Genomic DNA, 23,923 nt, shown 5'->3' on the forward strand with positions numbered 1-23,923 from the left:
GTTATTTCGAAGAATATTTGAAGAATTACTGTACATAAAGTCTTAATTTGCTTAGCATTGTGTCCTGTACAGGGTGTGTGTAGTGTACTCTGTGATTTATTGCTGTTCATTTAAATGACACTTGCTGAAAGGACCTTCATCTGACATGTACCATTTCTTTTCTATGCACATTCACACACAAAAATACATTGAACAAGACGGATGTATTAACATTTGTTAGCAGGTCAAACTAAAACTTTATCAAGGATGCAGAGTTCTCTTTGACCAACTAACACTTAAGCAAACTGCAATAGCACTATGTAATTCAGATTGTAATATGCTTTACTTAACCTTTGTTAACTAACACATGAAGGAACAGCTTTTCCTTTTAGTGAGGACAAAGCATGGTATTTCAAGTGTTTCAAAATATGTTGAGAGTAAGGCTCAGTTAAATCCTTCATTTGACTGCTGAACCTACTCTTTCCACCCAAATCCACACAGAAACAAAAACAAAACAGAAGAAAATATCTGAACTGAAACTACTTTGAATTATTTTCCATACCAAAACCAAATTAAAAAAATAATAATAATAATGAAAAAAAAAAAAAAGGAAACACAATTTTCTATATGTACAAAATGTTTCCTAGGAGACAAAATTAAAACACCTAAATGCACTTATTGGGGGGTGGGTGGGGTGCAGTGGGGTGAAAGAAATGAAGGAAGAGATTCACAAATCCGTTACACGATAACCTGCACTTGCTTATCCACTAGTTCAATCCCTGGAGCACGTGCTGTACAGTTCTTGCCTCTGCTTATGGGACTTGAGGGCAGACTTCTGACAGTCCTTCACAGTGTATGCCCTCACCAGAGTGCTATAGAATATTCTGAGGTATTCCTCAGAGTACTGAGGCCCATGTAAATGTCCTCATCACCACACTGGAGGTTAACTCATCTCCCAGTTCTGTTTCAGGGATCATTTGAGCACACTGCAAACTGTGCGGCAGCTTCTGCTGCAGAGGTTGTCAGAGCAAAGTCATGCATTTGGAGAAAAATTTCTTGGTGCAGACCAACTATTTGCCTAAAACAGGTTTCTTCCATCTGGATTCAGTAGCTCAGTCTCCAGTGATAACTTCTCAAACTTTTGAGTCTCCTAAGCCTTTTCGTTGTGGTCTGTGATTGCACTTGACCTTTGTATAGGAAATACAAAGAGAGTGGGGGAAGGAAAGAGTCCTGCCTGACACCGTCTGGCCCTAACAAAAATATCAGTGAAAACAAAGTTACCTTTGCCCTCCCAGCATTGTTCCCTTATTTTCAGGAAACAGATTATCTTGAAGGCTGCAGAAGTGAGCTGCAGGTGTGAGTGTTACATGAACCTGTGAAAATGTTTTATTAAGTAACTGATGTCCTTTACACAAAAACTCTAAATCCATTCTGCATCACTGAAAAAACAGTGCTATGAAAATTTCCGATTACATCTACTTTAACAATACCAGAAGTAGCACAATTCATTAATAGATTTTAATTTTTAAATCAGCTCAGCCACAAGCAGGCTAATCTCACATTTCTGCTTCACTTGGTTTTAATACGATCTCAAATAAAGTCATGTTCTCCGAATGCACTGCTTTTTTAAAGAAAACTTTCAGTTGGGATAAAGTGTATGGCTGGCTCATTCAAGATCATCTGGGTTTAGACAACCTGGCATTTAGGTCCAGGGTTACAGCAATTAATTATTCAACCTGTTGCATTGGGAGGTCTTTGGGAAGACATCTCAGCATTTATGATTAAGGGACTGACCAGCAGGCTTTAGGTGTTGAAGACCATAAATAGATAAAGCCTTTAGCCCATAAGCATTTCCATGCAAAAATGTTGAAGTACTGCTGAACAAACTTCCCCATGTAATGCCAATTTCAGGTGTGAATCAAGCTTTTCAAATATGGCTCTCAACTGTGCTGTTACAACACATAACCACAGAATGGCTGAGGCTGGCAGGGACCTCTGAGTCCATCAGGTCCAGCACCCTGCTCAAGCAGAGCCACCCAGAGCAGGGTGCTCAGGACCATGAGTTTTGCTTGAAGGCTGCAGAAGTGAGCTTAACATGTGACTGTGCCATGAACCTGTGAAAAAGATTTATTACAGGATTATTGTTATTAAATGATTTTTTTAGTATTTATATTTTAATATTCATATTTATTAAAAGATTATAGTTATTAATGCATTTATTATTAATTAAGGCAGCTCTTGAAGATCTACAAGGAGAACAAAACACAACTACATGTTATACTAAAGGCCTACAAGAAAGCTGGAGGGGGACTCTTTGTCAGGGAGTGTAGTGATAGGAGGAGTAATGGCTTTAAACTAAAAGGGGGTAGGTTTAGATTAGATATAATGAGGAAATTCTTTACTTAGAGGGCAGTATGGCACTGAAACAGGTTGCCCAGAGAAGTTATGGATGCCCCATCCCTAGAAGTGTTCAAGACCAGGCTGGATGGGGCTTTGAGCAACCTGGTCTAATGGGAGGTGTCCCTGTCCATGGCAGGGGTGCGTGGAACTGTATGATCTTTAAGGTCGTTTCCAATCCAAAGCATTCTATGATTCTGGAGCTTCCTGCCAGTGTTAAGGGAGGGCTAAATCCACACTTGATCAAAGACCCTCATGTTACCTTCAAAAGATGAGAAGGCAACACCCAGGTGAGTAAAATGAAAAATGTGACATGAACACTGGTAAAAGAAACAGCCCAGGGAGAGCTCAGAGTGCACAGTACTACAGTCCCTATAACTCCTAATTCCAGACTGCCCTGGGAACTGTGCCTGGTCTGTGCCAAACTGTGAACGTGCCCAGGCACTGGCTGGGTGTCCCTACTTAATGAGGGAGAAAGCAGTGAGCAGCTGTACTAATATCACCCCACAGGGAATCAGATCCCAGCACTCAGACCTAGACTGTGGCACTCCAAATTTCCTAATCTCCATAGCCATGGAGATTAAACAAAACTGCCAAACATAGAAATACATCGTAAAGACACCTTAGAGCATGGATTATTTTGATTCCTACATGATTTGTTTACTTGACTACCCTTCACCTCCAAATCACAAAACTTCATCCTTCTTTCCAGGAACTCATTATATAGAGCCTAAGTAAAAGCAACATTCTCTGCAAAGCTCATGCAAAATACCTTCCTTAGGCAGGTAGGTTGACCACCTGCAGCTGGAAAGCATCATTCTAGTGGGTGTGGCAGATTTGGGGGATCATCAGAGACAAGAAGATATTATCATAGAACCTTTGTGTCCCATATCTGTGAGGTGGTCTGGGGGACTTTATTCCACTCCCTCACTATTGTCACTCACTGTGAACAGTGCAGTTGTGGGTCTTAATTCAGTTCCTCAGTTTACTCATTTTCCAATATCTTCCCTACTGACACCCAGAATTAAATGAGTCTCTGTTCTTACCATCCAAATCCCCATATGTAGAAAGATAGGTCTCGACAGGATATAATTTTGAAACATAAAATGAAGGGTAGAGAGTTATAGTGATCAAGCTAGAATGAGAATGATCTAACACCGGTAATCTCCTTAGAGAAATTACTAAGAGATTAAAAGCCAAATTTCTTTTTTTTGTTTTTTAATATACTTAATTATAGGATTGACAGTCCTTGATGGTTCATGGCATTGAGCAAGAGGATAATTGAAGATATACCTGTCTTGGATCATCTCTCTGATAATCAGATCTAGTCTCAGACCATTCTGGGACCTCAGGAAATGCTTGCAAACTGGGACAACAGTTTCAGAGGTAACTGATACTGTAACTTAGTCCTAGCTCAAAGGACTCCAGCCTTGTAGATAAATATGATTTTACAGTATCAGTAAAATGGATTCTGCTGGGGAGGACCTCAGAGAAACAGTGAGATTTCTGGGGGAAGTCTTTGAACTGAAAAACTGGGATTTTAGGATGTAGATGGGAATGCGTGCCTGGGAGGGACTCCTTCATTTTGAAGGGGCTCAGGGGAAGAAGTAGCCATGGTCTACCTCTCTTCCCACTCTCATCTCACTGCTTCCCTATCATTTTCTTTCTGCATGCAGTCAAACCACTGAAAAGTTAATCAAAAATCTCTCCAGTGTGGATTGAAAATTGTGAAATAGCCTGAGAAAACACCATCTTCTGTTTATCATCTTTTCTTTTCCAACATTAGTCCCCAGGAGGGCTACAAAACAATCTCATTTTGTGATGCAACCTGTCACTGGCTTGAAAGCAGGCAAAACAAGGAAGGAGGGGGAGGTAAGAGTGGTAAAAAATGAAGAGATTTCTCAAGACCCTCCCCTGGAGGCCTGGGAAGTTGTTAACACAAGGTCTCCTAGTGGTTAGGGCCAGTGCTGAAGGCAAATCAGCAATAATAAAACAATCTTAGAATAATAAAAGCGAGAGAGGTTGTGTAACTCATCATGTCCCCATTTTTAAATGTTCCAGTATGAAAGGGCCAGTAAAGAAAAGACCTTCAGTTTTCTTATTTAAATAAAACTTACAAAAGATATCAGTACCAAAGGCATACCTATTTTATTGCCCAAAATCAACTTTTTTTTTCTAAAAGACTTCCTAAAAGTGAATATGGCTGCTGGGAAATGTACATTATTGTTCTACGTGTGAAAATTCTGGTTCACAATGTGCTCAAAACACTCTCTAACACAACTATTGTTTCCTTCCTCAGAGTGTTCGAAACAATGGTGACTACATGCAAGGACAAGGTTTCAGTATCTGAAATACATTCTGTACTAACAAAGTAAATAGTTTACTTAGCTTCTAAGATCTCTCCTTCCCAATTCCACTAGCTTACTAAGGAAATTATTGACAAAGCTAAACTAAACAAGGAAGACTTAAAGAAGAAAGACCAACTAAAAGGACAGCCTAGGAAAAGTTTTTTTTCCAGGTAAAGGCTGAAAAAAACGGCAGATCTAAGATATTCTATGCAGCAAAAATTTCCTCCTTTCACTTTCAGCCCTTCTTCTATATATATGCTGACTCATCATATAGCATTAAACAATTCACTTAATTGTTTGGTCAGAGCTCCTGATATGTGACATGGGGACAGTAACAATATCAAGTATTTGCTCTTTCTGTGTTTCTGATCCTGCATCAAAATCTCTAAACATTTAGTCATCTTTATAACCAGTAGTTTATGTAAGTAAAGCTATATAAGTACTTTTCTTTGATTTGACTCTGTTGGGAATTATTATCCATTAAGAAAAATATAGTTCAGAAAAAAGAAATTTTAGCTAAGCGTATCATAAAATTCATCGCCATAAATAACTTGGTTGTTTATTGCAGTGTTGCAATAGCTTTTTGATATTCCCAGTTTTAGGTATAAGTTATAGTTCTATTGCAAAGTTATGAGATATCTCATTACTGTTTTCAGTCCAAACAAAAGCATGTAATTTTAAAAATCTTGTGTACATTAATATTGAAAGTTCAGCTGATTAGGACATACTTTTTTTGGTGTCACTTTCTTTATTGTGTTACTAAATATTTGGTAATCTTTTTTTTTTCTTTTTTTTCTTTTTTTTTTAAGGAATATGTTATCCCTAAATATGTTATGTCCCTCTTTCTGCATTGTTGAAAATCTAGTAGCCTCTATATGTCAGCCAGCATTTTACATTACAACTATTAGTTTAGTTAGGCATTGGAAGGGGTTGCCCAGGGAAGTGGTGAAGTCACTGTCTCTGCGGCTGTTTAAGGAAAGGTTGGATGTGGTACTTAGAGACATGGTTTATTGGGTGATATTGGTGGTAGGGGAATGGTTGGACCAGATGATTTTGGAGGTCTTTTCCAACCTTAATGATTTTATGATTCTATGATTCTATCCTCTTAAAGTCATTATACATTCAAATACCATGGTTATCAACTCAATCTCCACATTGTTTTCAAAGGGGAATATAAGAGTGGTGGAAAGATTTATCTGTAATTTTTTCCATCTTCCCCTTGTCAAAAATATTAATTGGCATTTCTGCTTTTAATACGTGCATTGTGAATCATTGCTTTAATTCTTCAACATATCTACCCCAGGAAAGACAGACTGAACTCAAGCACTCCCAGGAGAAGCTACCTAAGTCCTAGGTTTCCCGTTTCTCTTCTTTTTGCAAAGAAGGAGCTAATGCAGTAGAAGCTTTCCTACACAGCTTCATGTGTCACAGGTTTGGCACCAACAGGTACAACATGTCCAGCTCAAACCTAAGACTTTCCAGCAGGCTTTGAAACAGCGTGTGTCAAAAATTCTTCCCTGTGAGAAGATACGTAATGTTTGTTTGTTTGTTTGTTTGTTTTGTGGGGGGTGAAGCATCTCTATTCACGTAGCAAACTTAGACTATTGCACAATTTTGATTACAGTGTGTCTGTTTCAGTCAACTGCTTCACTCTTTGATACTCAATAATATATATATATCATTTTCTCCTTAAATCTACCATCAAGAGCACCAATTACTATTTTAATAAACTTTTGTTGAAAACACAAGTTTTACCAATCTCAAAGGCTCTCATCTCTGAGTACACCAAACTAATTAGTAATTTAGCAGGAGAAGAGGGAAAAGGTTTACTTCAGGCACTTTGGTAGACAAAGAACAAAGTTCTTTCATATGTATTAATGCATTTAAAAATAGAATTAATGACCTGAAGCTAAAGCTGTACCTGGGATGATTTTATGAAATCAGTGTTTAATTTGAAAACATGTATACACTGAAAAATATTTAATGAAACTAACTAGGAACAAAATTGTTTTCCCCTCAATGAAAGGAAAACAAGATTAATAAATAAGTAATCTTAAAGTATGTAATATGGCAAAGCCAGTATTAGACTCAATAGAATCAAAGACAGGCTAAAGCATGGCACTGTCTGCCTCCCATCATTGAAACAGGTAAATCTCACTAATATGTCCATCCCAGCTCCAACTGCAGACAGCCGTTGTATTTGCCACAAAGCCCATTTCACTACTCTGTTTCACTAGCTGCTGCCTTACTGTGGGACTTCTGATTTTCCTAGGGAAATTTGATGATTTCACTTTCAAAATAGTTTGTTTTTAATTGCATAACACAAGTCCATGCTATTTCTGAAGCTAGGGTGCACAATCTTTTTATGGTTCTCAAGCAGAGCTGAACAGGAACTATTTCAGGCATATTCAAGGGAAGAGAGAAAAACCCTTATTTCATACATATTCACTTCCTAGATCAGTTCATGACCTAGTAGCCATGAATTGTGAAAATCTGTACCCTCTAAATCAAAGTTGTATCAAATTTACTGTTTACTTCACAGCCCAGAATCTACAACAGACATTGCCACTTCCTAGCAGGCTACAAGTCTACCTAGCTTGAATTTCTTGCCTCCAATAGTCCAGTTTCAGAGAAGTAGGATATTTTCTATAGTAATATTTGTGTACAAGCATTTTTTATTGCTTTGTGCATACAACGATGTGTTAAGCATCAAAAATCAGTATCCAGCTAGTTATCATTTCTTATGATGTGTTGACAGCTGCATGCATAAAATCAAATGAATGAACATATAGAAAGGTTTTTATTTGTGATTAGAAAGAAGGAAAAGGCACCCCAAGAGTAATTAAATGTATCCTATTGTCCTTTATTTTTTACATTTAGTCTTGCAAACAAGCAACTTGCATGATGAGAACTTTCAAAACTTCTGCAAAATCCTAGAAAATTAGGAAATTATTCTGTGAGCTGATAAAAAAGTCTGGTTTTGAGGTCTTTAAAAATCCAGTGTTTGAACATCACCACCTTGAATTGCTATGCAAGTTATTTTTAAATGGAATGAAGTGATAAGTATTGGTATTTTAGTGAGACTTGGTGAAAAGTATGGTATTATAATTGTACCTTTCCTCTGCATAACTCAATCTTTTTTTCTTTACAATGTCAAAAATAAATATAATATCACTGCACAGTTCCTCCAATCAAACATTACAGTTCACTTACTATTTTAAGGTATTTTTTCTGTTTTGGTGTCACAACCCTGTTCTCACCTCTTGTAAGAACCAAAATGTCAATATCAAATTGTATATGAACATAGTGAAAGGATTTCACAGCTTTTTTTCATACTTACGTGAGATTAATCTCACCTCTATTAGATATCACTGAGTGTGTATAAAAGTCCTAATCTGTTAGATGGCTGGTAGAAAATGAATGAACGAAAAATGAAAAAATGAACAGTTAAGGACCTGCTACTCCACCTGGACTGTCACAAGTCCACGGTACCAGATGGGTTCCACCCAAGGGTGCTGAGGGAGAGGAAGAACATGACAGCTGAGTCACTTTCCATCATCTATCAATGGTCATGGTCAACCGGAGAGGTGCCAGATGACTGGAGACTTACTAATGTGACACTCATCTATAAGAAGGGTCACAAAGAGGACCCGGGGAACTACAGGCCTATCAGCTTGACCTCACTGCCAGGGAAGGTTATGGAACAAATCAGCTTGAGTTGCAATCACACAGCATGTGCAAGACAACAAGGGGATCAGGCCCAGCCAGCGTGGGCTCATGAAAGGCAAGTCCTGCCTTACCAACCTCAACTCCTTCTATGACCAAGTGACCCACCTGGTGGATGAGGGAAAGGCTGTTGACATAGTCTACTTAGACTTTAGCAAGGCCTTTGACATGCCCCCCCACAGTACTCTCCTGGAGAAGTTGGAAGCCTATGGGTTGGACAGGTACATTCTTAGCTGGGTTAAAAACTAAGTCTCTGGGCAACCAGGCCCAGAGACTTGTGGTGAATGGAGTGAAATCCAGCTGCTCACCGGTCACCAATGGTGTTCCCCAGGGGACAGTGTTGGGGCCCATCCTCTTTAATATCCTTACTGATGATTTGGATGAGGGAACTGAGTGCACCATCAGTAAGTTTGCAGATGACACCAAGTTGGGGGAAAGTGTCGACCTGCTGGAGGGTAGAAAGGCCCTGCAGAAGGACCTGGACATGTTGGATCGATGGGCAGAGGCCAATGGGATAAGGTTCAACATGGCTAAGTTCTGGGGCCTGCACTTTGGCCACAACAACCCTATGCAACACTACAGGCTTGGAGCAGATTGACTGGAAAGCTGTGCAGAGGAAAAGGACCTGGGGGTGTTTGTCGATGTCACCTGAACATGACCCAGCAGTGTGCCCAGGTGGTCAGGAAGGCCAGCAGCATCCTGGCTTGTATCAGGAACAGTGTGGCCAGCAGGACCAAGGGGGTGATCATCCCATTGTATTCTGCTCTGGTGAGGCTGCACCTCAAGTACTGTGTTCAGTTTTGGGCCCCTCACTACAAGAAGGACATCGAGGCCCTGGAGCATGTCCAGAGAAAGTCTATGAAGCTGGTGAAGGGTCTGGAACACAAGTCCTGTGAGGAGCGGCTGAGGGAACTGGAGGTGTTTAGTCTGGAGAAGAGGAGGCTCAGGGGAGACCTTATTGCTCTCTGTAACTATCTGAAAGGAAGGTGTGGGGAGCTGGGGGTCGGCCTCTTCTCTCAGATAACTAGTGACAGGACTAGAGGCAATGGCCTCAAGTTGCACCAGGGGAGGTTCAAGTTGGAAATCAGGAGAAATTCCTTCTCAGAAAGAGTGGTTACACGTTGGAATGGGTTGCCCAGGGAAGTGGTGGCGTCACCATCCCTGGGGGTGTTTAAGGAAAGGTTGGATATGGCCCTTAGGAACACAGTTTAGTGGGTAATATTCATGGTAGGGGGATGGTTGGACCAGATGATCTTGGATATCTTTTATTTTGGAATTTTATGGAATTTTAATTTGGAATATTATGGAATATCTGGATATTCCAACCTTAATGATTCTGTGATTCTATGAATAGAGTCAGAATGGAATTTTTACCCTGGAAACATTTTTAAGACATGGGCATACTTTTGTCCTAATTGACTGAAGTATAGATAGACAAAGCAAAATACAGTGCAAAGGAAGCAAAACTGTAGTTCATTTCAGGTGGGGACTACAGGTACCATAGGGCTGACGACCAAGTCCTTATATACAGCCTGGGCTGCCCTTCTTGGCCATCTAAGACCTCTCAAGGTTGTCTGGCACTTTCAAAGCCATTCTCAGTATACATCCATCCCCATGCAAGCCTTTAGGTACTAAGGTCTTTCTTCTCACAATGTCACACACTAAAGGAGTTAGTCAGAGCTCAAGTACAACCTGGATCCCTCAGGTAGGATTCACCACTGTAAGGAATAGCCTTTCAGCACAGGTTAGTCTAGTAGGCTTAATGTGGGTATCCCTCTACCTTTTCAAGTCTGACTTACCACAAGAAGACCACTTATGCAAATAGCAGTAGAGATTTGCAAAAGACGCCAAAAAAAGGTACAGATGCACATGGAAATGCAGAATGTGAAGAGAAATACAAATTTAACTGGCAGACAAAGACACAGCTACTAGGAGTAATATATACATACCTGAGCCTCTTACAATACCTGTTTGCAGGGGTGATCCCAAGTGAATCAAATTTATTTTTTTCTAGATCACCCATTTGATTCATTCTGCTCCTTACCTGCTTAAGCTCTTCTCCCCTTTTAGTTTAGCCCTTCAGAGCTTTACTCCTAGCTTGATAAGAAGGCTTTTACCCTACCAGCCAACTTCTGAAATCTTTTCTTAGATGTCCATCACTGTCACAACTCTCCACATACACTGGAGTTGGCCCCTGCTTTGGGCTGGACATTCATATGGGTAGCTGAGCACTGTACACGTTATATTACACCTGTAATCCAGCTTTGAGACATAATGCCTTTGGGTTTTTTTGTTGTTTTGTTGCTGCTTGTTTTGTTTTGGTGGTCTGGTTTTGTTTGTTTGTCTGAAGCATCCGAATTCCTGTAAGTGTTTTGTAAAGCCTTTATGTCAAGTGATTTGTCCAAAGGGACACAGACACTTTTCAGAAGAAGAGGGGGTCCTCTCAGTCCCAGAAAGATGTTTTAATTACCTCAGCATTCTTCCTTTCTGACAGCTATAAGGCAACAGAATTATTGCATAATAACTGGGTTTAGAAGCACTCGGACCATGCAAAGTGAAGAACTGCAAATTGATATATGGAAAGCTGACCTGAATGGAAAGCAGATTTTTTTTCCAGTCACTTATTCTCTGAGCTGAAAACTTTGAATTCCAAACCACAAATAAATGTAACCACTAGCAACTATTATTTTTAAAAGATGAATAAATGAACTTTCTGCAAGCTGGGGATACTAGTATTACAGTGGGATGGTATAATTTAAAAACAATCTGAAATAAGGAAAGTCACATCTTATTTCAGTTTCTTAATTTTACTTGTAAATTTTTACCAACATGCCATAAGTAAAATGTTTTCAGGACACTTTAATCATTTAATCTTTTGCCAGTCACAGTCACATAAGTGGTATTTCTGAGTAGGCCTCTTTCTTGGATTTGAATCCAAATGACAGAATTATTTGGATGTAACACAATTAAGTCTGTCCAGTTATGATGGCCATTTAATGAGCTTCAGCAAGGCAGAAGGAAGTTAGCTCTACCTGTCTAGTCAGGGTTTTAATATGCCATAATGCTAACATAATAAATAATTTAAGTGCTGAAATATTACAAAGCTAAGACTTTCCCACTGACTCAGTAATGTGGATTGTCACGCATGGAGACAGCCATTAGAAATCCAACAGATAACAAAGTGAAAAAGAGTAGATCACAATACTTGACTGCTAAATAGTTTAAAATGTGCTGTCTCTCTTCATAGGAATGTGTTACAGTTTGAGATAGTTGTAACTTGCACTTGACAGATATTTATGTGGCTGTCTATAGGTCTGCTCTCCTGTGCCATGTTGCTAGAAGGCACAGTCCTGGGGAAGAGTGAATGAATGAATGAAGACAGGGAGCATCTCATGGTGTAAGGAATCATACGCTGCCCTATTTTAAACAGAAAACCCAAATGATTTCTATCAGACACCAAATTAACCCAGCGGGGATTTCTGACTGTTCCAGGCAGAAAACTACTTTATTCATAAGAATAATTGGATATTGGAGAGATCGTCGCGTTTCACATCGTGAGTTGTAAATGTCGGCTCATCCGTAAAGGATTATCATGGGGTCTGTGTTTTTACCAAGGCAATTATGCAGCTGGTTAAGTTCAGCAATGCCCTGAAACCTAGCTCTAGGACAGAGTCAAGGTCCTCAACCAACAGAAGTTAGCCTCTTCGGTGTCAAGCAGGAATGAAGTTGGCAACACTGCACTAGGAGGCTCCTCTGTCACTTACAACTCTGACCAGCTAAAAGAAAATGGAAATCATGCTATCAGGAGAAATGTATGGATGGGAAGGATGAAAGGACTGTCCACCTTTAAGAAAGAAAAGTGAAAATTAGCCTTGAGTTACGGTCCTCCAGGAATTAAGGAAGGGTATGATTTTTTACATCTGCTGAATTTTCCAAGTCTTCTTTTCTTTTTGGTGACAAAAAATACATAATTCAAAGACAAAACATTTTTCTGCCACCATAAAAAGTTCACAAGTTATGAGGTAATTGCATTAGCACGCTGAGAAAAGAGGAGAGTATGCAAGAAATCCTGATTGGCATTTCTCTGTTTAAAAGGAATTATTTTCCAATACCTGAGCATGCCCAGAGGAGCTAGTCTCTGAGCAGCTGTGAAAGAGAATCTTTTTACATCAGGGTTAGTGCAGGGAGCTCATTAGCACAGCCTCAACCTTCAGCTAAACAGCCTTGTTTGCATATTGAAGCAATAGAATGTGAAGGTGTTATAAAGGAAGAATTGCAGCCGCTACTCCTGACTGACATGTCTATCTGGGCTCTTGTGTTTACAAGAGAATAACGAAGCTGCCCCAAAGCCCCTACTGGGCCTGATTATTATGCAGAGGCTTCTTAGATTATGTATAATTGATATCCATTTTCCCTCCAGCTAACCAATGGCAGCTCTCAGGAGTAATGCTCACTCTCGTGCATCTTACCAACCAAGCAAACACTGGAAATTGCTATCTTTTACTAGGTTTAATAATTTTTAAAGACAAAAAATTGACATTTACATTTTTCAGAAGCACAGATGACTGCACTGTTGGTGGGGTTTTCCTGCTAATAACAATCAAACAGTGGAGATTCTATATTTAAGGGCAATGTTGGTTTGTGTATAATTTCTGTATATTTATATACCTACACATTCTATGGATTGTATGTATAGTGTGTGTGTTTGTCCCAGTTTTACCATACATTAACAATATGGTAACAAAAAGCAAAGGAAAGTTCAGAAAGCTCATTTTATTACCATTTATATAAAAGATTTGCAAGGTGAATTATGCAGGCAAGGACATTCCTTCAATTACATTTACTGGTCCCCTTTTCTATACTTACAATAGTTATCTTTATCCTCACAATTTAGGCCAAATGTTCAATTCCTAAACCTGACACAGGCATGAAATTGAGTAGTGCAGTGCTCTTTTTTTGTTGCTCAAACAGTTCTCTGCTCATCCAAGAGAAAATCCCATTGAAGTTTTTCCTCAAAAATGAGATATTACGTTTGGCCTTTAAATTACAAAGCAGTTATGAAACACAGGGGTTTATTTCATTGGTCAATTTTATTTTTCTCTTTTTTCATCTGGTTCAGAGCTTTTGAAAGAATGTTTGTGGGGGAGGATTGGGCACCATAATTTTTTAAAGTTTTTTTTTCAGTAAAGAGCTGATCTTGAAAATGAAATGCTAATAGCTTGAGATAAACAGGCAAAGTCTGTATAACCCTCTCAATGTACTGTACTTCAATCCTGACCTTCAGCCTTTTTGCTGTTTTGGTCCTGGATATCTCTTCAGCACAAACTGTCAGTCACATGGAGATTTTTTTAATCTAATAAATAGTTGCCAGAATAAGGATGTGTCCGGTCCAATCATTTGCATGTCACCTTTCTCTCCAGAGGTGAAGACCTAGCTCACTAATCCTTTCTGCTACCTAACCTTGGCAGAATTTTAATTTTAATCTGCTCTCTGAGGAGATGCAGAAGAAAATGCAAGGAATATTAATACATGGGCTGAGCTGGGCTGAATGTGAAAAGGTGATAGCTCTTTCAGTCACTTAGATATATACCTATTCAAAAGTATAGCCATTATAAGTGAACTGAACCCCCTCTCTATGCACAGAGCAAGTCAAACCAGCAGAAAGGAAGACCCTAAATTAATTGAGCCATTCGTACCACCTGAACCACTACCAAAAATCTACATACTGTTTCCATCCACTGAAGATCCTGAGCAAAACTGGATAATAATAACCAAGGAGCATACAACCTTTACATAGCTGACTTTTGTTCCAGCAACTTTTCAGAAACCAGAGGGCAGTCACAAAAAGCTGAACAGTTTGCAGCTGCCCTTACCTTACCATAACTGCCTTTATGTTACAGAAACACAAATAGACAGAAACAGACCGTAACAAAAAAAAGATTCTGCCCACAGAAAATGCAAGTCCCAACAGGCAGTCATTCACATAATGACCTCCTGACCCATATTTAACAAAAGCTACACTCTAGTACTAAAAAAGACTGAAGTCAAATAGTCATTTAAGAGTTGCACCTTTGGCCAGTGAACCACAGGACTGCAGTATGCACTATCGCACAAGGCTTTCAGGCCACATAATTACATTCGAAGCAGTGTTAGTCCTGCACTGACCATGTAGATCAGTTAAGAGAGGCAGGAGGTCTTTTTTTTTTTTTTTTTTTTAATAATACAAGCTTCTCCTTTTGACGTCAGCCTCTGCAAAATGGTCACTGCTATTCTGCAGAGAGTTAACTGGTCACATAGGTCTGTCTCCCCACCTTCTTTCAGGTGCTAACTTTCATTAAAAGAAGATTAAATTAAATATTAATTTATTACTTATTTATTATAGAGTTCTTTTCCATACTAAGAACTGCTGAGCTTGCCTTACAGATACTATTTGATCTCTGGGAGGAAAGGAAGCAGCCTGTGTGTCCGTGGATGGGAGGGGGTCGTGATTGGTATTGAGATGCAACCCACATTGTGAAAGAGTTCAGAAGCATACAGTATTAAAAATAAAGCTCAAGACTACCCCTATTATAAGGCATGTTTATGATGTTCACACTTTCATTATATATATTGGAGATGTCACCTGAAAGTATTTGAGATTTCCCCAGAACCCTTCCTTGACAAAAACATCATCAGAAGTACAGTGACACCTCTGCTTTCACACTCACTCTTACACACACTGAAGCACTAGCCTTCTTTGACTTCCACCAGTGTCCAAAAGAAGCTACAACACCTCCTTTTTCTTCGGAAATATAAAACCACCTCACTGTTTCAGGTTTGGGGTCATCTCCTGCAGGTCTTTGTCATGAGCACAGAGCATGCCTGCCTGCCTGATTTTACCATTTGCAGAAGCTATCAACAGAGATAGGTACTGGCTTTAATAACACAAAATCTGGACTCTCTCTTATGGAGATGTGACTCATTTCCATCATTCTTTTGTTCTATAAGCATAAAATTGAGACAAAGCCACTATTGCTCAGTCTGCTTCTGGAGAACAGTCTGTGATTGTGTCTCAGCACAGACTCTGTTTCTCAGAATAAATGTCCTGAGGAGTGATATAATGAATATTGAATGCTTTTCTTTTATAATGTAAAATACTTTCCCAAGTCCATTTACCATCATCACAGGGAGAAAATTTGTGCTGACTATCTGACAAAGGTCATAATCAGTAAATATGCAAGGTGATGTACAGATGAGAGCTTTGGTCCAGTTTGCCAGATGATCCATCAACAGTAATTAAAAAAAAATCATCAAAGTTTGGCCAGGGAAAGCATTTAAATATTAAGTTATATATACAGATATCTTGAGTTTAAAATCTGACTTAGAACCTCATAAGAGGTTTTCATTTTATTTTCATTTTCTTCTAGTTTACTCCAGATTTTTCTCACCCCGTATTGGAAGTTCCCCTTCCAGACCCAGTGGAAACCAAAGCATGCAGCCACACATGGAAATTCTATATTGTAAATCTGCAACACATTTTTCTATTTATTCTCTGCTTATCATTTTTCTTGGTAGTGACAGGGGTCTTTTGAATCACAGCTTCTGTGCCACACTGATGGCACATGGCACACAAATGAAGCCGCAGCATGAAAAAGACTGCAGGACATGATTACAGCAAAGAATAAATGAAGGCTCAGGAACCTATGGTCCAGAATAAATTTTAGCCTGCCACTCAGTGTACTCTGCATTCATTACTATTCAGTGGAAGCACAAGACACAAAAACAACAAAAAGTTTACTCCTACCACTAGAGATTCTCACCAGCAAAAAGGCAAAACAGTCCAAACTGGAAGCAGAGTAACTGTTGGAATGAATATTTAATGACTGTTTCAAGAGGTTAGCACAGGGAGGGTGGAGAACAAAGTCTGCCCTTCAAGGACTGCTCTTGTGTAAGGTCAGTGCAATTTGTTTAACAACTCTATTGAAATATAACATAAACTCCCTCTTTATTAAATAGATAGGTCTTTGCTTTAATTTCTTGCTGCTGCCAGACTGACTGTATGAAACACCTGAAATTTCTTCATCCCAGAGAAACAGACTATGTTTCGCTTTAAGTACAGAAGTACTAGTAGTCTCTTTAGCAGCCAAAATGTTTGTTGTTCCACGTTGCCGCCTACTTCAACAGAGGAACCTAACACAATCAGTTTGCACAGAATGCCTAGGAACTACCTCCGTTTTCCTTTTCTTTAGACTTTCTGGACTATAACTGCTGTGTCCTGATCTGACTAATCATCAATCTCAGTGTCTTACGAAGTGTTCTTGTGAGAAATGCCTCAGAATTTACATAACTTTGGGTATGAGAATCTCAAAGATAGTATCTGCAGATAAAGCAATGATGTTTGGAGAGACTGTAAAAGCACTGTTATGCAAAACCATCATTCTCCTAGCTCAGTGCACTGAAATTGCAGGTGCTAACATTCTGATTATGTCCATAAAAACACAAGTCCAAAAGTATTCTAGGCGCAGTCCCTTATTTATCTGTAAGTCTGGTACTCTTGAAAAGTCTTTTGTTATCTTTCATTTCTGTCACTGGACTTCCCTTAATGTCCTGCCAGATCAGCTGTACACATAGAACACTGTAAAGACAAAAGAAAACTTCCATAGCAAAGCACAATTCGCTTGGGCTGTTTTGTTCCTCAGAAGCCCTTTTTCAGGCAGCACCTCGTTGCTGCAACAAATTAATCAACAAAGGCCTGCTCTGGTAATGAAGTGCTATGGATTTGCAAAAGCTCGAAAGGCATTACGTCTATTACCTGAAAGAAAAATGAGGTGAGTGCTCAGCACAGGAAAATTAGCACAGCAGCACTGTCAGAGGCCAATCTTCCTCTGGCGCTGTCGTGACATTAGAAAATCAAAAAATGACTGGTGGTTCATGTTTGGCCGGGCCAAATAATCATCTCTAAAATTGTGCTTGAAATCTAAAGAGGAGATAGATTTTGCACCTGAACTGTATGCATCTTGGTTTTGGTTACACACAAGTTTGGTGAAACAAACTGTTCACAAAGACTGGCATCAGCCTGATCTTTTTAAGTACTTAGAGAGGCTTAGATTCAAATATAAAATAGTCACTAGTCTGTTTTCATTCTCCCTTTTTCCAAGCCTTTTTTTTAACTTTTATCATGTTCTGAAGGAATGATTGTGATGCTTATGTTATTATTCAAGTGGGTAAATGAACTACATTCTACTTTATCTCAAAATGTTTTTGCATTTTACCAATGATGACAGTTCTGTAATGATAACAGCATCTCCAGGTGACAGGATGGACAGATGTCTTTGGCTTTAAACCATAACAAGAGGATCATAACAAGAGGATAGGCAAAGCTCTATACATTCATAAATATGGCATTTCCTGAGCCCCACTGAAATGTCCTGCAGAAGCATTCAGCATGTCTTCTCTGACACTTAAGGCTCAACCCGAGCCTGTTACAAAAATCAGTTTCTTTATGTTATGCTAAGATCTCTGCCACCTAAGCTCCACAACTCTTTGGAGAGGGAGAGACAGCAACTGCTCTGCAACACACTACTGTTGGCCCTAACTCTTACTTGTGGAGATGGATTAAACACCAGAAATCATTCACCACCAAATACATCAGCTCAGTTATTGAAGAAGGGATACTTTGAGACTAAGCCAGAGCTTGTCTCCTTGTAGTGTAGGCATCTCCACATGAAATGTTCCTCTGAATCCATGGAAGTCACTCTAATTTATTTTCAGTTGCAATTACTGCAGTGCCAAGTAGATTGCATTGTCCACACACAGAGCTTGGGAGCTCAATAGGAAAAATGTATCCCTTGACCCGTATTGGAAATTCACCTCTGGTCAATAAAGGAGAAAAAGAAGAATGTATGGTGAGGTTTCCTGTTAAAGCAACACCAAGCAAGCAAGGTGTTCAACACATATTGCACACAAACACATACAAAGGCAATCTGCCCCTCAGCTTTTCCAAAATTAAGAGATATTTACCTGTCTCTCCAAGCAGTACATCTTTCTTTCAGTGCAGTAGAATTGCGCAAAGTTCCTTATCACAGGACCATAATATGGCCACTAAGCAAAACATAACCATTTGATATTTCCAATTTTAAAACAATTTATAACAGTATCTATGAACTGTGTTGCTGCCTGATTACAGGATATCATTTAATAAATTCCATCTGAGTAAGCAAGGGTTACATTTCACCTGATTTCCCTCACATTTCAGATTTCTGTAAATATGCATACAGAGAAAGTATAAAACATAACTATAATTGTTTTGAAATATATATATATATATAGTGGGGATATAGAGAGTGGGGACGCATTTCATTCATTGAAAAACATAGATGTTGAAAATAAGGTAGTCCAAAAGACAGCACATATCACACACATTATTGAGAGCAGCCCTGAGGAGAAGGACTTAGGGGTGTTGGCTGTTGAGAAACTCAACACGAGACAGCAATGTGCACTTGCAGCCCAGAAAGCCAACCGTATCCTAGACTGCATCAAAAGCAGCATGGTCAGCATATTGAGGGTGTTTTATTCCGTTCTCATGAGACCCCACCTGGAGTACTGCATTCAGCTCTTGGGCCCCCAACAGAAGAAGGACATAGACATATTAAAACAAGTCCAGAGAAGGGCCACAAATATGATCAGAGGGCTGGAGCACCTCTGCTATGAAGACAGGCTGAGGGAGTTGGGGTTGTTCGGCTTGGAAAAGAGAAGGCTCCAGGGAGTCCTTATAGTGGCCGTCCAGTACCTAAAAGGGGTCTGCGTGAAAGCTAGAGAGGGACTCTTTGTCAGGGGGTGTAGTAATGGGACAAGGCATAATGGCTTTAAACTAAAAGAGGGTAGATTTAGATTAGATATAATAAAGAAATTCTTTACTCAGAGGGTGGTGAAGCACTGGAACAGGTTGCCCAGAGAAGCTGTGGATGCTCCATCCCTGGAGGTGTTCAAGGCCAGGTTGGATGGGGCTTTGTTCAACCTGGTCTGGTGGGAGGTGTCCCTGCCCATGGCCAGGGGGGTGGAACTTTAAGGTCCCTTCCAACCCAAACCATTCTATGGTTCTGTGATTCTATGATGCTATGATGCTATCATAGGTGTCTGCAATAAGTGTACTGAAGCTGAGATGTCTTAGTCTAAATTTCTAACATTAAGATGGCTGAAATTAGATAAGATGAAGATCCACTGTGGTGATGTGGGACAGAACAAGGCAGAAAAGAATTTGGGCCCATGCGGGAGTGCTGACACCACTTGTGTAAACTTATTTCTCTTACAGACTTCAGAGGAGATATAATTCTGCCAGTACTTCATGAAGGATGAAATTCTCCAATCACAGGTGACAAATGATAATTGTAACAGGAGAATATATCATGTTGTACATTTCATGAAGTAATTCATTGGAGAGATCATATATAAAACTCCATGGTGCCTATTCCTCCTCTTACAACAGATAAGTTACTGTATAAAATTTGGAAGTAGGGATCTAAGCACAACACAAAGGTTAGTTTGTAGGTATGCTAAGCAGCAGCAGACTTTCAGTAATAGACTGATCCCATCCCCCAAATATGAGAACTTTTCTTTACGAAAATCACTTTTGCATATCGTACTTCTGCATCACCACACTGTCCTTCTCAGTATATCTTGTTTTGGTGGTGGCATTTATTTATGGATGTTAAATCAGAAATCTATAACCTTCAATACTAAAAAGGCTGAACTGGACTTTCTCTAAGCCTTTTGGGGGGGCTGCCATTGAGAGAAACAGCCATAATAATTAAGTAGGTGGGACAACCACTTAAAATGAGGCAGCACAGCTGCACATTTTTACACCGACTGTCAGAAAATCTTATGAATTTTTAAAAGGCAAATTTCACAAGGTGAATTCTGAAAAACAAAAGGCTCAGACTATGCTCAAGAGATTAAAAGTCTGGGCTTGGTCAATGATCTGCTACTTGTGGAACACTCCATGAAAACTAACAAGCAGCCTATTTTAAAAATAAATAAATAAATAAATAAATAATTAACATAGATAGTAAGTTCCCTTCTGAATTCAAGGTAACAAAAGACCCTTATGTAGGGATCTGGAAATCCTTTTAACCATCAGTCATCAGTTCATTCATAGCTGCCATAGCAGAAAGCAACTGAGTTATTTCAAAGAGTGTCATTTCAGAATTCCTGCCAGAAACTGGAGATGAAGGCTTTACATTATCAGCACAGAACACAGAAATCCGGCATAGACCTAGGGTAAACTAACAGTAGCAAAGAAAAGTGAGAGGCTGAAATTCATATGACTTTCTTTGTGCCATTCCATCTTGCTTTGATATTATGGTTGCTAAGTTTGAACCATTGGAGCTCAGAAGTTTGTCCCTTACCTTAGAGTCTGTCAGGCGTTTGTCAAGCATCTAGTAAAATGAGACCTTGGTCTGTGATTATGCTTCTTAGGCATTACAATGCAAATGAGTACATAGTAAATCTATCATTCATTAATAGTGTAATCTTTCCATAAAGCTCTTCTTACGCAATAGATTTTTCTCTCAGTAAACATTTCTACATCTGATACCTAGGGACTTCATTAAAAACACAAAATGTATGAGGGAAGACTAAATCAGCAAATACTTCTGTGATCGTCTAAGTAAAAAGAACAATGACCAACCAACTCCAACAACAAACTCCACTTTGAAACTCTGTACTTGCAGCACATGAAATTAGAAACTTCTTTTGCATGTTAATAAACAAAAGAGGTAGTAGAAGTTGTGGTGGTGAAGCTATAACAGTCTACAGATGTCAAGTTGTGTGGGGAAAATGACATTTTCACATTAGACTAATTTTTCTAATTGGAAAAAAAAAAAAGCTTTCCTCAAGTTCTTCAGAATATAGTGTTATTCTTTATGGTTTTGAAGCATAATGTATTATTATCTTCTGTTCATGGTTACTTGAGAGTATATTTATCCCATTGACCATTCCAACTCCCTGAAATGAATGCCACCTACCATGTAAAAAATAATTATTATTGTTATATATACTGATATACTTTGCTTCTAATAGAACAGCTCAATTGCAGTAGATTTATTATGTCTTACTGAAGCCTTATCCAAAACTGCGCCATGCACTCTAAAACCACAGCGAGAAGCATTTTTGTACTGAATGGTTTGTCACCTAAATAAAGAAAATAGAGAATGAAAAACAGGACATGTTACAGGTGGGGAATTAAGACACAGACTGATTTCTTGACAAGTATTTTCCGAAGACATACAATAAATCAGTGGCAGAAGGTCTGAACCCTTCAGATCTCTTATTCTCTATCCAGTCCCTCCAAACTTTCTATTTTATTGCCTCTTCCACATTTTACTGCTCCATACACATGATCAAGATAACTACTACAACAATGATGCTATGTTATTATATAGCACTTAGGTTGAAAAGAAATGCAAGATATGGATTGCATCAGTTTTATGCTGTACTATCAAATGTCACAGATCTCCACCCCTAACAGTACCGCATCACTGTTCCCACAGTAACAAGATAACATAAGACACTTCATTGTAGGTTACTGTCTCTGAAAGAGTCCAACCTCAAGATGAGAATACCATATTGAACATCATAAATGAATTTTGATTTGTGCTTTTCATGCAAAATCTATCTCCAAATGATGTACCAACTTGAATAGCGCAGTTATTTAATTGGGCGATAGCAAAGATGACATTATAGAGAGAAAACAGGTTTTAAGGTATGACAATGAGCTCGAAATGCTTGTCTTTTTAGATAAGAGGAGCTAGAAGGCAATGGATTCTCATACCAAATTAAAATAAAATGTTTATAGTAAATTGACAGGAAGGAATTAGAGGATGTTAGTGACATATAAGATCCAGCAAAACAGGGTAGAGGAATTTAAAAATAGAGTTGTTGCTGAAATATATCTGATGGTTATGAAAAAGTGTGATATGAGCTCATTCATAGTACCTGTATAATGGTAGCAAGCCAGGAGTTTGTGTGTCATGGTAGCTAAGATCTGGAGGATGACAGACACAGTAAGTACAAGAACCCAACAAGGTCCAGTGGAGCTGAAAAATAACAGCAGGTACAATGGGCAAAGAGCTGACTTACATGAAGTGATCGAAAAGCTGCTGGGGCTAAGTACATGGAGACTGTAGGGAGGAGGAAAGAGGGGGTGGTACTGTAGAGACAGATAAAAAGAAATCACATACAAGGTGTAGACAAATCATACCAGTCCTTCTCCAGGAACCATTTCCACCTCTCCCTAAAATTTGACCTGAGGCAGAGCAATCCCACACAAACCTCTTCCCACTGCTGAGCTACAAAGCTCACCACATAAGCTCACTTCCTTAGTTCATTTTTAGAATGTTCTTTGGGATATCAGTTGTTCCATGGAATAGTTTGAAATATGAAATGTGTATAATGGGTTGTAAAACATGGGGAATTTTCTGACTGGCTCCCTATGTGTCAAGAATGTGATTGAAATAATGTAATATGATACTTTCTTATAAGTCAATTACTTTGTTCATATATTTTGTCTGTTTATATATTTTGTCTACCTTTTGATGTCTAAAAGTTAAATTAATTTAAGGTCTGTGCAGTTAGAAGAGCCTCCCTCTGACTTCTAGAGAAATGCATGGCTGGGCTTGTATTCTCCTATCATATGTATCCCTTTTAATGGTTCAGACTTCAAGGGTCTGACAGCATTTCTTCATTTGATCAATAGCCCAAACGGTTGCTCTGTGCTCTAGCATGTACAATGGAAGGGGCCCAGCAGTGCTACCTCTCTCAAAAAAGAATTAAGACAAAGTCACTTCATTCCATGGCAGACCTACACACCAGCTCTTCCTTTATGTTGAATGTTGCTAAATCCGGACGGGAGCTCCACGCTACCACACTGAAGCAGCAGCAGTCCCTCACTGATGAGGTCAGCAGCCACAGGAGAGCACAAAGGGGGGCTTTAATCAGTCAGCCCATACCCAGTTGAGGAGAGATTAAATTGCCTCTGCTAAAACACTGGCCAGCCCTCACCACAAGGAAAGTCTTCAGTCAAATGGTCTTTTCTTCTCTCAAAACTTTGCTTTACATCATTTATGAGAGGAACCTGGGGAAACCTTTGTAAAATCATGAGAGCAGGGGATAGACTTGTGTGAAAGTATGAAAGTGTAGCTGTGTGTCTACTGTGCAATAGTTTTCCCCATAAAATATCCTGTTCTCCTATTCCTGTTTCATACAGGCTGGTGGGGACTCAAGGTTCTCTAATGAGAAAAGAATGAGTAAAAGCCAGACACACAGACTGCGAACTGAGTTTCTGCAATATTTCTCAGGGACTGGTTATGCTCTCAAGCTTAAATTACCACTCTCTTATTGAAGGAAGATAACTGAAGTGAAGATGAGTACAGGCGTGTATCTGAACAAAAGTGAGATTTGCACTGAGTCGTGCAGTGATCTCACCCCTCTCTCAGTGA

At 39.2% G+C, this 23,923-nt stretch overlaps 1 protein-coding gene across 1 annotated transcript in view; it reads right to left on the reverse strand.

Annotated features, from left to right (window-relative positions):
- LOC308190043 (uncharacterized protein) overlaps nt 1-23,923 on the reverse strand; it is a 316,509-nt gene that overhangs the window by 163,579 nt on the left and 129,007 nt on the right. The window lies entirely within an intron of this gene.

Source organism: Anser brachyrhynchus (genome assembly GCF_964034855.1).
Source record: "Anser brachyrhynchus genome assembly, chromosome: 2".
Taxonomy (NCBI): domain Eukaryota; kingdom Metazoa; phylum Chordata; class Aves; order Anseriformes; family Anatidae; genus Anser; species Anser brachyrhynchus.